Genomic DNA, 12,644 nt, shown 5'->3' with positions numbered 1-12,644 from the left:
CTAAAGAACGGAAAATGGTATCAATAAACTTTTTTTTGCTGATACAATAGAGTCTCCTCGTTCTTTGTGCGTGTTCGGTGTTTACATAGTAATATCACATAATATTCTGTGGGCCTCGAGAAATCACTGAAAACGCTCTGAAACTCTGGCACTGGGAGCGTCCGTTCTCCAAAAGTGGCTGGCACTCAATGAGTTAACATGCATCTTGGGTGATCTGATCACAAGTGGCCCGCTCTAAGTACGTCTGTTCACACCTTGAATTAGAATGCGTCTCCATGAATGCTTCTTGTGATCAGACCTCACTTCCCCGCCCCATATGCAAATAAACACTAGTAATGCTGCGAGTAAAAATACAGTGCTGGCTGCTTTGGCTTTTTGTTTGGCAATTAAAACATCACAGCTGCAATTATTACTGACTTATTCGATGGGTATCAGGCTTGCCACATTGCGGAAATTTTCCTGTCGGTTCCTGTCTCTACCACAGAGTAAATTTATTTAGCTGGGCTCATCATGTTGGACCATGTAACAAAATCTATTTTCTTAATTGCAATAATTTAAAATGTTACCATTTAAAGGGGAAATTATAATACAGTTTGTAAACCAGCAGAATACATCTTATATAGCCTAAACTGCTTTTGCAATAATATTTCACTTTAATAATATTTCACTTTCTTTTGAAATAAGATGTTTCATTCAAGTAAATCTATTGAAATAAAAAATATAATAAAAAAAGCAAAGCATGTTTTCATGTTTTATTCTATAGTATAGTGTATTACAAAAGTAAGGTCTCCCAGAGCTGATTACCATTTAATTTGAGCTCATAATTAATCATTGTTAGGAGAGAGTTGCATAATGATGTCATTAACTGAGCCAGGATTCCCTTTGTTATGCAGAGGAGGTCAGTAGAGTAGTATGTGGTCCTTAATGCCTCCTAGGTCACATTGCTGTTCAGACACACACACGGGAATCCAGCCACATGTGGCCCAGGCCACCTCTGAAGGTGGCTTGAGGCAATCAGATCTCAATGCGCATTGGGTGCGTTCAGACCTGTACTTTACTGAGATCAGAGCGCCAAAGATCAGAACTGGGCGGTTTAAATGACAGGTCTGCACAGGGTCTCACTCATGGATGTTTAGTGAAGGGGGCGGGGCTGTGTTATTGTAAGTCGCTTTGGATAAAAGCGTCTGCCAAATGACGAAATGTAATGTAATGTAATGTAATGGCTAGGGAATAGGGGACGTATCTAGGGATAAGTAGGTCATAGAGAGTCAGGGTTCGAGGGGTGGGTAGGGGGAAGCTGTATGTGGGTGGTGGGAGGGGGTGTGGTCAGGAAACATGCGGGGATAGGGAAAAGGGGCCATAGCTAGGGATAGGCAGGTCATAGAGAGTCTGGGGCCCAATTCCAATCCGCCCCCTTACTGCCTCAAGCCCTTAGAGGCGCGTTCACGTGAAGGGAGTGAGGGTTTAGGGATGTCCCACAGTGAAATCGCAAAGTGAATGAGGGCTCGGAGTGAGCCCTTTCTGCCCCCTTACCGTAAGGGAGCAGCTATGGCCACTTACGGAAAGGGAATTGCCCACAATGCATAGCATTGTGATGTATAAAACGGGGAAGGCTGCAAATATCTGTCAAAAAAATAAAACAACACGCACGAAACGAACGCGGTGTTTGCGAGTGCGCTGGAATGCCTTAATTGACAATGAAACATTACATTAATAGGGATTTCAGATTAGACAAAAATATTATATCAGAGGAATGCAAGTAGTTATTTTACACAATCCTAGAATAATCATCGATCATTTCTATTAGGTCTACAATTGCAATCCACAACTTCTTTGATGAATGAGAAATAGTTTTACCGAATCTGTATTGTACAGTATTGACATTGTGTATAATGTTGGGTGACATGTCATTATTATGCTTATTTTAATTATAATTACACATGTTGCAGATTGCAGATTTTGCAGTAGGCTACATTTATTTTTAAATTACCTGTTGTCCACTCGGAGCCAGAGCCTGGATGAGAACAGACTCATCAGGGAGTCTATTCCTCAAAGCGTCTTGACAATAAACAATATATAGCGAGCCCAAAACCTGCCAGAGTCAACATCATCTTGTCAGGTGCAAAGGGCTCTGCTGTCCCAATCCTCTTATTTAGCCAATGTGGATCCCTTCCACACTTGATGACTCAACCACTTTCAGATGGGGGCCATTAGAGGGACTGAGGGTTCAGGGCTTGAGTGTTTAGGGGGCGGATTGGAATTGGGCCTGGGTTTGAGGAGTAGGTAGGAGGAGTGGCTGGGGGGATGTGAGTGGTGGTGGGCGGGGCTAGGGAAAAGGTACAGGGCTACAAAGGGGGGTAGGAAGGTTGTAGAGCAGGGATGGGCAACTGGCCGGCACTGGAATTGCATTTTTTTTTACAGTGCACCTGAACGCAACATGCAAGATACCCGCTGAATAAGTGTCCAAATGTTCATGTCATTCTGGCCAATACTCCACTTCTGTTATAACATTTCAGTCCGGAATATGGAATATATTTTAATAATCTTTATGACTAAAAGTAATCTCATGTGTAAGAAATGACTGTTCTACATTGAAGTAGAAGAGTGTTTTGGATTTATTTAGCTTCAAGAGTGCATTTTTGTTCTTGTGTGACCCTCAAGACAGGCTTTGAGAATCCCAGGCCACTTACTGATACTTACTGTATGCTTAAATTAACCCACTCATATTCTGGTTTATTTCAAGAAAAACATTTTGGCTAGTTGAAATTCTAATTGGCTGGTAACTTTAAAATCTAGCAGCCATACTGGCAGTAGAGAGCTGCGCTGGCCTGTAATCGGCCCGAGCCCTCCCCGGCCCGTGACATGAGGCCTGGATGAGTTATGAAATGAATTGGCCCGAGCCCGTTGCGAGGCCCGAAGCCAATATTACGATATAATGACACATCTCTCCCTCTCTCTCTCTGTTCCTCAGCTGCTGCGGCCATACTCCTGCAGCCTCTCTCTCTCTCAGCAGTCCGCTGCCGTACACGGACGGACACGGCACACACGGCTCGTTTCTCTCTCTCTCTCTGTTCGGCAGCAGTCCGCTGTACACCGACGGACATGGCACACACGGCTTGTTTCTCTCTCTCTCTCTCTCTGTTGGGCAGCAGTCTCTCTGTTGGGCAGCAGTCTGCTGTACACAGACGGACACGGCACACACGGCTTGTTTCTGACACAGCACGCTGTCTGTCGCTGACTGAGCGGAAAGTTACATGTCATGACATGAGTATGACTGGCAGACTAACGTCACGTGAGGGTCTGTGTGTGACTGTGTGGCTGGGGAGTGTCTGTGCACTCCTTCTCTTTGACTGTGGTCTGCTGTGTAAAATCAAGCGAGTAATCCAACATTATTTAATTTAATTACTGAAACGGCCCAACCCCGGACCTATTAACTCATTCTCTGCCAAAGACGTACTCGGACGTACTTTTTACAATGGCGTTCTGTGCCAAGGACGTACTCGGACGTACTTTCATGTTTTGCTTGTTTACATTAGATCAGACCCTTTCCCAGCCTGTGACATTGTTTCAAGTCAAACTGATGAAAGGAACCCGCTAAATCACGTTTAGTATTTATAGTATAGTCACCCATTTAGCAGTAAACAGAGTCCGTTAGTGAGTGACGATCATGAGCGGCCATTTGTGCATTGAGCAGCATTTGCGGCCATTGAGCAGCTGCCTGTGATTCCTGTGTGTGTGTGCGTGAGACGAGAGAGAGAGAGAGAGAGAGAGAGAGAGAGAGAGAGAGCGAGAGCGAGAGCGAGAGAGAGAGAGAGAGAGAGAGAGAGCGAGCGAGCATAAGGGTTCATTTGGTCCGTCCAGTCTTGGACTATCTGGTAAATAAGTTCCAGGAAGTAAAAGTCAGTAAAAACTTTTTTTTATTTTTATTTTTATTTTTTTGGGAAAACAAATACTGTATATGTCTGATGTGTCACTGAGGCAAAAAATAAAAGGCTCAAAAGAGAGTTCTGCTTGAAACGGTGTCGTTCACTAAAAACCTCTTTTTCTCCTATTTCTGTTACGAAAGGAGGGCATTTTCAGTGAAAACAAGCTAACTTCCACTGCTTGTAACTAAACAAGGAAACATGGTCGAGTTTCAGTTTTTTACAAGGGGTAAGAAGAGAGTCTCTGCTTTATTGTGAGATATGTTGTGTAATTTTATTCCTAGCACAGAATATTCTGTGGGTCCTGGAAGATCAGGAAATATGCTCAAAATCCTGGCACTGGGAGCACACAGACCGAAATGACCCTGGCAGAGAATGAGTTAATAAAAAATAAAAATAAAAAACAAGCCCGGCCTCGGCCCGTATTGGCAGGCCCGAGGGCCCCGCGAGGGTACCTTCGGGTTTGCAGCTCTCTAATTGGCAGGTGGTCAAAAAAGTTAATTTCAAGCCCTGAAGGGAGAGCAGGTGGTGACATAGGAGTGAGTGAGAAAAGGATCAAATATTGGTGGTTAAGACTGAATAATGACATCACAACTGTCAATTTAAAATTAGTTATTCCTCTAAACCTGGCTTCAAATGCCCCACATTTTATCGCGCCGGCCCCGTTCGGCCCCCGGCCCTCAGCAAAAGGGATTTGAGGGGGGAGTGGGGGGAGTAGCTAGGGGGATGTGTCTGTGTGTGTGTGTGTGTGTGTGTGTGTGGGGGGGGGGGGGTAGGGTTATGGGTAAGACCCATAAGAGGTAACATAAGAGGTACCCCCACAACATTGCCTAAAGTGCCATAAGGGTGAATGGCTACACCACTGCGCCGTGGTCTTTAAGGCAGTGGTTCTCAAACTATTTCACATCAAGGACCCCTAAACTGACACAAATTATACCACGGACCCCCATTTGATAAGACTTTGTCCAGGGGCGGAGCGACCCTATCAGCCCAGAGGGGGCGAAGCTCTTAGGGGGGCCCCATCAAAAAAAAAAAAAAAAAAATTTTTTTTTTTTGAAGACAAGGCCAGGCCACAGGGCCGGTTCCAGAACAAGATGACTAGGGGTGCATCCTAGATAGGAAGGGGTGCAGATGCCCGGCCGAAGGCCGGGCATCTGTCAAAATTTGACATGTTATTTTACTAAAAATAATGCATTTGACCATCATTTCAAGTAGAATGATACCACCCAAGCAAGAATATTTCAAGTGTTTCAAGTGCTTTACTGAAATATTTGGACCATATAATGATAATACAATTATCTCAACCTTAAAAGGTTACATATAGGTGCCAAAAAGCCATAAAATCACATCAAAGAACAAAGAAAAACAACAACTATAATTCAAGTTTAAACAGTAAGTGTGCAGCTGTAGCATTTATAAAAAAAAAATTTTTTTTTTTTTTTTTTACTTTTCAACTGAGCATGCAGACAAATAAGGGTACAATGCATGCTTTTGCACCCCCGTAGAACCGGGCCTGCCAGGCCGCGAAGAAAAATGTGCCTTTTTTGCATGTTTGAATCGGTTTTAGCCATATTTAGTGGAATATCTCATTTTAAACACACCAATGTTATTGTCTATTGATTGAATTCCTCTCAGACTCACACCACTGACTTTATTAAATAAAGTCATTTTAAGTCACAACTGTAAAATAGCTGATAGCCCCTATATCCGAAAACACAATTTGTCACTCATTGAGCCAAGTAATATTATGTCCAAGAAAGACTACAGTGAAGCCACTTTACAGACAAGCTTGTTCTGAAGAAGAAAAATAAAAACACAGGTTGCCAGCCAGGTGGCCTGGCCTGCAAAAAAAAAAAAAAAAAAAAAAAATTGATGGGCCCCCCTGACGAGTGGGCCCGTGGCGGCCGCACCCTCTGCCCCGGCGTACGCTCCGCTACTGACTTTGTCCCAGGGTCCCCACCTGATACGGTTTTTACTTTGAGATGTTTTATTACAGTGTATGAAACCCATGAGCAAAATAGCCATACATTCTTTCATTGTGTTGGATGGAATTACAGTGAAAATAAATGATCCCCCTTTTGCTGGGGACCCCCTGCAACCCCCTCAAGGACCCCTGGGGGTCCCCGGACCCCACTTTAAGAACCACTGCTTTCAGGTATTTGTGCTCGTTGTCTACTTACTTGTTTGCCCACAAATTGTCCAATGTTAGCTGTCGTTTCATGGTTTAATTTAAACAATCATGCTGCTGTCACTCCACTCTCTCGATAGCTCCATCATCCCATCGTCTGTGTGGTGCTGCTTACTTCAGGCTATTTTTAGCAGCAGGTTGGACTATATATACCACTTCCCCCTTTTGCCATATTCCCGATAGTAAGACATCTCTTCTCTGTGCGTGCAGTAGAAAGTATTGTAGCGCCCCTCCTGCTAGTTAGCTTAGTACATTGTAAAGTCAAGGGAATGGATTGCCTACCCCCGTTAAGTCACCAAATACACATTCCAGCTGTGCCAAAACACTCTTATGTACATGTTGTGACTTGCACATTCACCACATTATAAAATAATCATGTGAAATTACTAGACATTGTAATTTTTGACACAAAATGCATAGCTGGAACTTCCGGTATTGTCAGCAAAGTAGGCTATATTTGCTTAGAAAATTACAATGTCTTGTAATTTAGCATTATTATTTCATAATGTGGTGAATGCACGAGGTACAACATGTACATAAGGGTTAGGGTTATTGGAATGTGTATTTGGTGACTTAACAGGGGTATAGGCTAGCCAGGGGCGGCCAAACTACGGCCCGTGGGCCAACTGCGGCCCGCTGCCCATTTTTAAGTGGCCCACCATGAATTTAGCACACACAAAAATAATTGCTAAAAACATTTTTCCGTTTTAAAGTTTAAAACGGAAAAACGAGAAAACGAAAACGAAAAAACTGAAAAACAAAAAAATTTAAACGGAAAACCCAAAACCCAAAACCAGACCCCCCCCCCCCCCCATTTCATTTTTTTCCATTTAAAACAATTGAAAATGGGTTATACTTTAGTACCCTGACCTGGTCTATTTATTTTTTTGTCTGTTTTTAATACTGAATGTTGGTGAAATTATCTCTGTCTTAACCTGTTGGCACAGGAAAAGAAAATTTGAAACATACAGAAATACCCATTGTAATAGGTGAGCACATCAATAAACTGTCATATTTATTTAGGTAGAAATTACATTTTTGATGGCACAAGGGTTTTCTGGTCTAATTTTTTTCCCGCTTTCAGTGTAAACAGGTTGAAAGCTGTGCTAAATATTGTTTGGCCCGCGACTTATATTTTTCTGTATGCGGCCCACAAGCAAAAAAGTTTGTCCACCCCTGCTAGCCATTTCCTTGACTAGTCATTGTGCTACACTAACTAGCAGGATGGGGACATCACTTTCTGTACGCATAGAGAAGAGAAGGGCATCGATCTTCTCATCTTACTATCGAGAATATGGCAAATAGGCAAATCTCCTAAAAATGTTGGCGTGTTCCTTTAAGAAATCTCAAACTCCTTGTTAATATGGCAAATTCTGTATTTTTCTTTATATCCTGTTTTTCTTGTATGTATGGTATTACTACTGGCAAACGCAGGGATGATAAAATTACATTGAATCTAATCACTATTGCACGAGTGTGAAAATTACCAATTTTGCAGTTTCGTTCATTGTAACATGCCCAGGTGGTGAGCTAAAAAGGTGATTACTGTTATAGCAGTGTAGCCTGTATACCGAGGATTTTAATTCTCCACAATATGAGCTTTTTTATTGAAAAATACTTTCTGCAATCAGCTGTATGATTGTATTTGTATATGTAAGTTGTATTCTAATACAATGTCTTTTTACCATCCACTAATAAAGTGTTAAACACATATGTTGTTAATAAAGTGTTAAACACAGATGTTGTTTCAAGCATTTTATTGCAGTCGTAGTCGTTCATAGTAATTCATGATGGCTTTTGTTGCGCTCACACCAAGCACCGTTATCCCCAGCAGGCCTATAGATCCAGCCACAATGAAGATCATTGTCATGTGTTCCATCCCTGCAAGCAGACACTCAGTTAGTCTTGCACTCAGACCATACACACTCTCTAATTGTCCCAAAGGGTGGACTATGGATCGGTCTCTGTCCGTACGTCACACTGTAATGTTGACTTTGTGCCGCTAGGGGGCGGCATTGACAATGAATGGGACTGACCCAATTAAGGGTGGATCTATATTAGCCTGGGTAAACCCAGCCTTCAACGTGGCGTCACAGGCTATGCTTGTACCGTAAGTTTCACATAGACGTCACGTGGAGGCTGGGTTTACCCAGGCTAGATCTACATCACTGGGGGACAACATGTATACTATTTGCTTGTTTAAGTTCAGACTTAGAACCAGGGTACGATTTTGAGGGGAGGTTTCCCTATACCATTACCTACTAAATTCAGAATTAGTTTAGTATAGTATAGTAGTTAGTATAGTAGTTATTATAATAGTAGTTTTACTTCGTTTCGAACTCAAGCTCTCACTCTAGTGCCTAGTTCGCTGCGCACGCAGCCCAATGGAAGATTGTCATTTTGCTCCGAAAAATTACTTTACATTAAAACCGTCCACCCACCCGTAGGTGGCGTGGTGCCCCCTGGGGCTGACGTGGTTCCACGTGACTATGTCACGCCCTGTCAGCCCAGGGATAGCCACTCTTCGCTTCTTCCAGCCAGTGAGAGGTTGTGTTGTCTAAAGCTCCGGTGTTAGCTCAAAGTTAGCGCTCTGACATAGCTCTAGTAATAAGGCTCGTTCTGTCTTAACTGCCTACCTTGAGGGGTTTACGTGGACGAGGTAAAGCAGGCTCCGGGGACCCGGATCTGTTCTCTTCACCAGCGGCGGCGGATCAAGTCATCTAAAAGCTAAGAGTGTCTTCTTACAGTTAACACCTGTTTTATAGCTACGCCGTGTAGCGCATGTGAAACGTTCCCCGGCTGGGGTAGCGTTTATCGGCTTGAGGGCTGACTAAGGTCCGCGCTCAAAACTGTTTAAGCTTGGTACTGTATAGCACAAGAACAATAGGCTATTTAGCCCAGTTTGTTGCAGATAAGCTAGCGTGCACCCGTGCGGTTAGCGTCCATGTGCTAGGTACTTTAAGTGCCTTACTCCGGCTGGAGTAACGTTAGATAGATAGTTAGCTAGTTGCTCAGTGCAGCTAGCATCTAGCTTGTAGCACTCCAGCTATCTTCACCGTTGCAAGCTACTGCTAAAAGTTAGCTTACACGGTATAACTCCCGCTATTTCCTGGTACGGTCGGCAGGGTTTGTTGCGAGTTAGCTTCCCTGAACTCGCGCAATGAAGCCAGCTTCTGGCGTTGTGTAGCACTCCAGCTATCTTACCGTTGCACTACTGTTCGTGAGCTTACACGGTATAACCCCCGTTAATTCCTGTTAGCAGAGAGAGGGGGGACAGCTAGGTGCTGTGTTAGCTGTGAGGCTACGCGGGCCGGTTACGACCGGCACAATTAAATTAATGTGTGCAACTGCCTAGGGCATGAGCACGCTGCACAGGCGTTGCTGGGACCTACATACTGCTTGTAGTGTAGCTATTAATGGCGCCGTCCCCGAAGGGGGCGCTCTGAGATATTAGCTGAGCGAATACGCTAGCTAGGTGAGCTCGCTCCACACGAGTGTGTTGGCCGCTTCTCTCAGTACTTACGCCATCTTAGCCAGCTTGCTTGTCTGCTAAATGTTGCTTGCCTCGTGCAAATAGCATCTACTAGATTGTAACTCCCTCTGAGGAGTTTTCTTCTGAGATTGACTAGCTTCGCGGGCCGCTGGCTTCAGCTTGCGGTCACGCTCGCTTCCCCGTGTTACTCAGGGTAGAGACTCGCTGCATCGGCTTGTGCGCAGGCTTGTGTTAGCGCACGCTTGTCTCTCAGTGCTTACGCTAGCTTAGCTAGTGGCTTGTTCACGCCTGTTCTCTCGGGTTAACAGGTTGTGGGTATTGTTGCCTTCCCTTCGGGCTGGGCTATTGCCGCTTACGTTACCGTTGCACGCGCACGTTCGCTAGCCTCCGGGTTGCTTACTGTCTAGCCTGTGCTTCTTGCTAGTTTGCTAGCTTGCTTAAACGGTACTCCCGCTAACAGGGTGCGGCCTGCGGGAGCTTGCTATTTAGTGATTAGCTTCCTGCTTTCTCTTGCTACTGAGCAGGGAAAGTCAGCGAGGGGATGGGCCATGTGTAAAACTACATTGGCCGAGTATGAACCGGCACGATAAGTGCGTGTTCTGCCTTGGGCATGAGCACGCTGCACAGGCGCTTGAACCCTCAGTCTTGCAGCTGCTGGGCTATCTTCACGAGCGAGCCCTCCAAGGGAACAGTTCGTGGGGCGATGCCCAGGGCCGCAGCTAAAGCTCTTGAGAGCGGACCAAGGTCCGCTCTCAAAAGAGTGTGAAAGCTAGCTGGCATACGTGCAGATAGCATTAGTACTGTTTAGCACAGAACGATAGTATTGTTGCAGATAGCTGGCGTGCACCCGTGCAGTTAGTATCTGTGTGCTAAGTACATTGGGCGCGAGCTACCTCCGCTACAATAGACGTACCGCCCCTTGCTGGCGCTACGCGTCCAGCAGGGGTTACAGCTCGCCAAGGTCTGGGCTCAGTGCCAGCCTTTGGCTTGTAGCTCTAAGGACAAGCCCACCGCCCTTGGTGCCCAGGGCCCGGGGTGGTTGGGAGCTCTCCATGGGTCGCATTCCCCTTGTTGGGGCATCCCCTGCAAGTGCAGGGAGCCTGACAGGGGGCACAGCGCACCTTGGTCCATGGCCACGGCCTGGCCTCGGTTGGCAGCGCTCAGTTCAAGCTCACCGGTTGGCTCACCAAGGCTGGGCTCAGTTCCAGCCTGTGGCTTGTAGCTTTAGGCCCACCGTCCTCGGTGCCGAAGGCCCGAGTTCGGTCAGGAGCTCCCCCAGGGTCTCATACCCGTCATCAAGGCTCGCCGTTGGTCCATGGCTACGACCTGGCCTCGGCTAGAGGCTCCTAGGACAAGCCCACCATCAATGGCGCCGTGGGCCCATTGCTGGTCGGGAGCTCTCCTGGGGACCGCACTGCCGGACTCGAAAGAGAACGTTACCTCCGCAGTCCCCCCCCCCCCAGCCTGCGAAAGTCGCATGGCGGGGGGGTTACTTCGATACAACACACCCACGGGGCGCGCCAGTAGGCGGAGCTTGCGTAAGAAATTCTCCCCCAGCATGCACAGCTTCTACGGAACTGACCATGCGGCAGGGGGGCGTAGCCTCTCACGTCCTGCCCCCCCATCAGGGTTCCGGATCAGGTCCTGGTGCCCAACAATATACTCAGGACGGGTTCCGCTCCTTGGCCACAAGAGACCATCTTGTAAGCCAACAGGCTCGATGCCTGGGAGCATCTATGTTCCCCGTCCCCATTAAACGGCGCGCCCTCCAGAAGGGATACCCTCTACAGTTGCCAGGCCCCCACCCACGTTCGACGGGACAAGGACGTTAGGTCTGTGCCCTTGGTGTCAGTGCATCAGTGCACAGTGATGTTGGGCCTGATGGCCTCAGCACTGCATGTGCTCCCACTGGGGGGCTACACATGCGCCCGTAGTCCAAATCTGGTTCCTCAGGCTTCGCCTGGACCCGGCCGGGGACCGTCATCGCAGGGTTCCTCTGACAGGTCAGGCCCGGCAGGCGCTGGCCATATGGGCGGACCCCCGTTACCTCTCGAGAGGATTCACCTGTGGGCGTATCCCCGTCTCCTGTCAGTCTCGGCAGTTTATCTGACGGGACGGCTGAATTACGGCCGACCTGCTGTCTCGAGGCTATCCCCGTCATACGGAGTGGTGCCTCCACCCCCAGGTGGTGGAACAAATTTGGGCCAGGTTTGGTCGTGCCCGCGTCGATCTCTTCGCATCGCGGCGCGCGACGCACTGCCCATTGTGGTTCTCGATCCAGGAGGACAGCCCCCCATTGGGACACGACGCACTAGCGAACGTGTGGCCACGGGAGGGGCTCTATGCGTTTCCACCGATCCCCCTGATCCGTCAGGTGTTGGACAGGGTGAAGGAACAACGCCTTCGGCTTGTTCTAGGGGCCCCGTTCTGGCCCAGGCAGACATGGTTTGCGGACCTGGTCTCCCTGACGCAAGGCCCACCCTGAGCGTTGCCGGTGCGGGCCGATCTCCTATCCCAGGCGGAGGGGGAGGTGTTCCACCCCTCCCCAGGCAGGTGGAAGCTAGCAGTCTGGCTCCTGAACGGGACCAGTTGCTAGCCCAGGGCTTGCCCGATAATGTGGTATGCACTATTCAGAGTGCTAGGGCTGCTTCAACCCGCACTCAGTACACGTACAAGTGGCGGGTCTTTTCGCGTTGGTGCACAAGTAAGGGTGTGGATCCAGTGAACTGCAGTGTGCGACCAGTTCTCTGTTTCCTTCAGAGCTTGCTTGACGTGGGTCAGTCCCCGCAGTCGCTTAAGGTGTACGTAGCCGCGATTTCTGCGTGCCACATGGGAATTGAAGGGAGCCCCGTGGGGGCGTGCCCTTTGGTCTCGCGCTTCGTGAAGGGGGCGCGTAAACGGCGGCCGCCATCGTGGGGCGTTTTTCCCAAATGGGACCTGGTTACAGTGCTGGACGGGCTAACGGGTCATCCATTTGAGCCCTTGGACTCCGCCGATTTAAAGGTTCTGTCCTTAAAGACCGCGCTGCTGCTGGCCTTGT

Source organism: Poromitra crassiceps (genome assembly GCF_964638095.1).
Source record: "Poromitra crassiceps genome assembly, chromosome: 2".
NCBI lineage: Eukaryota > Metazoa > Chordata > Actinopteri > Beryciformes > Melamphaidae > Poromitra > Poromitra crassiceps.
This window is presented reverse-complemented; position numbering follows the sequence as displayed.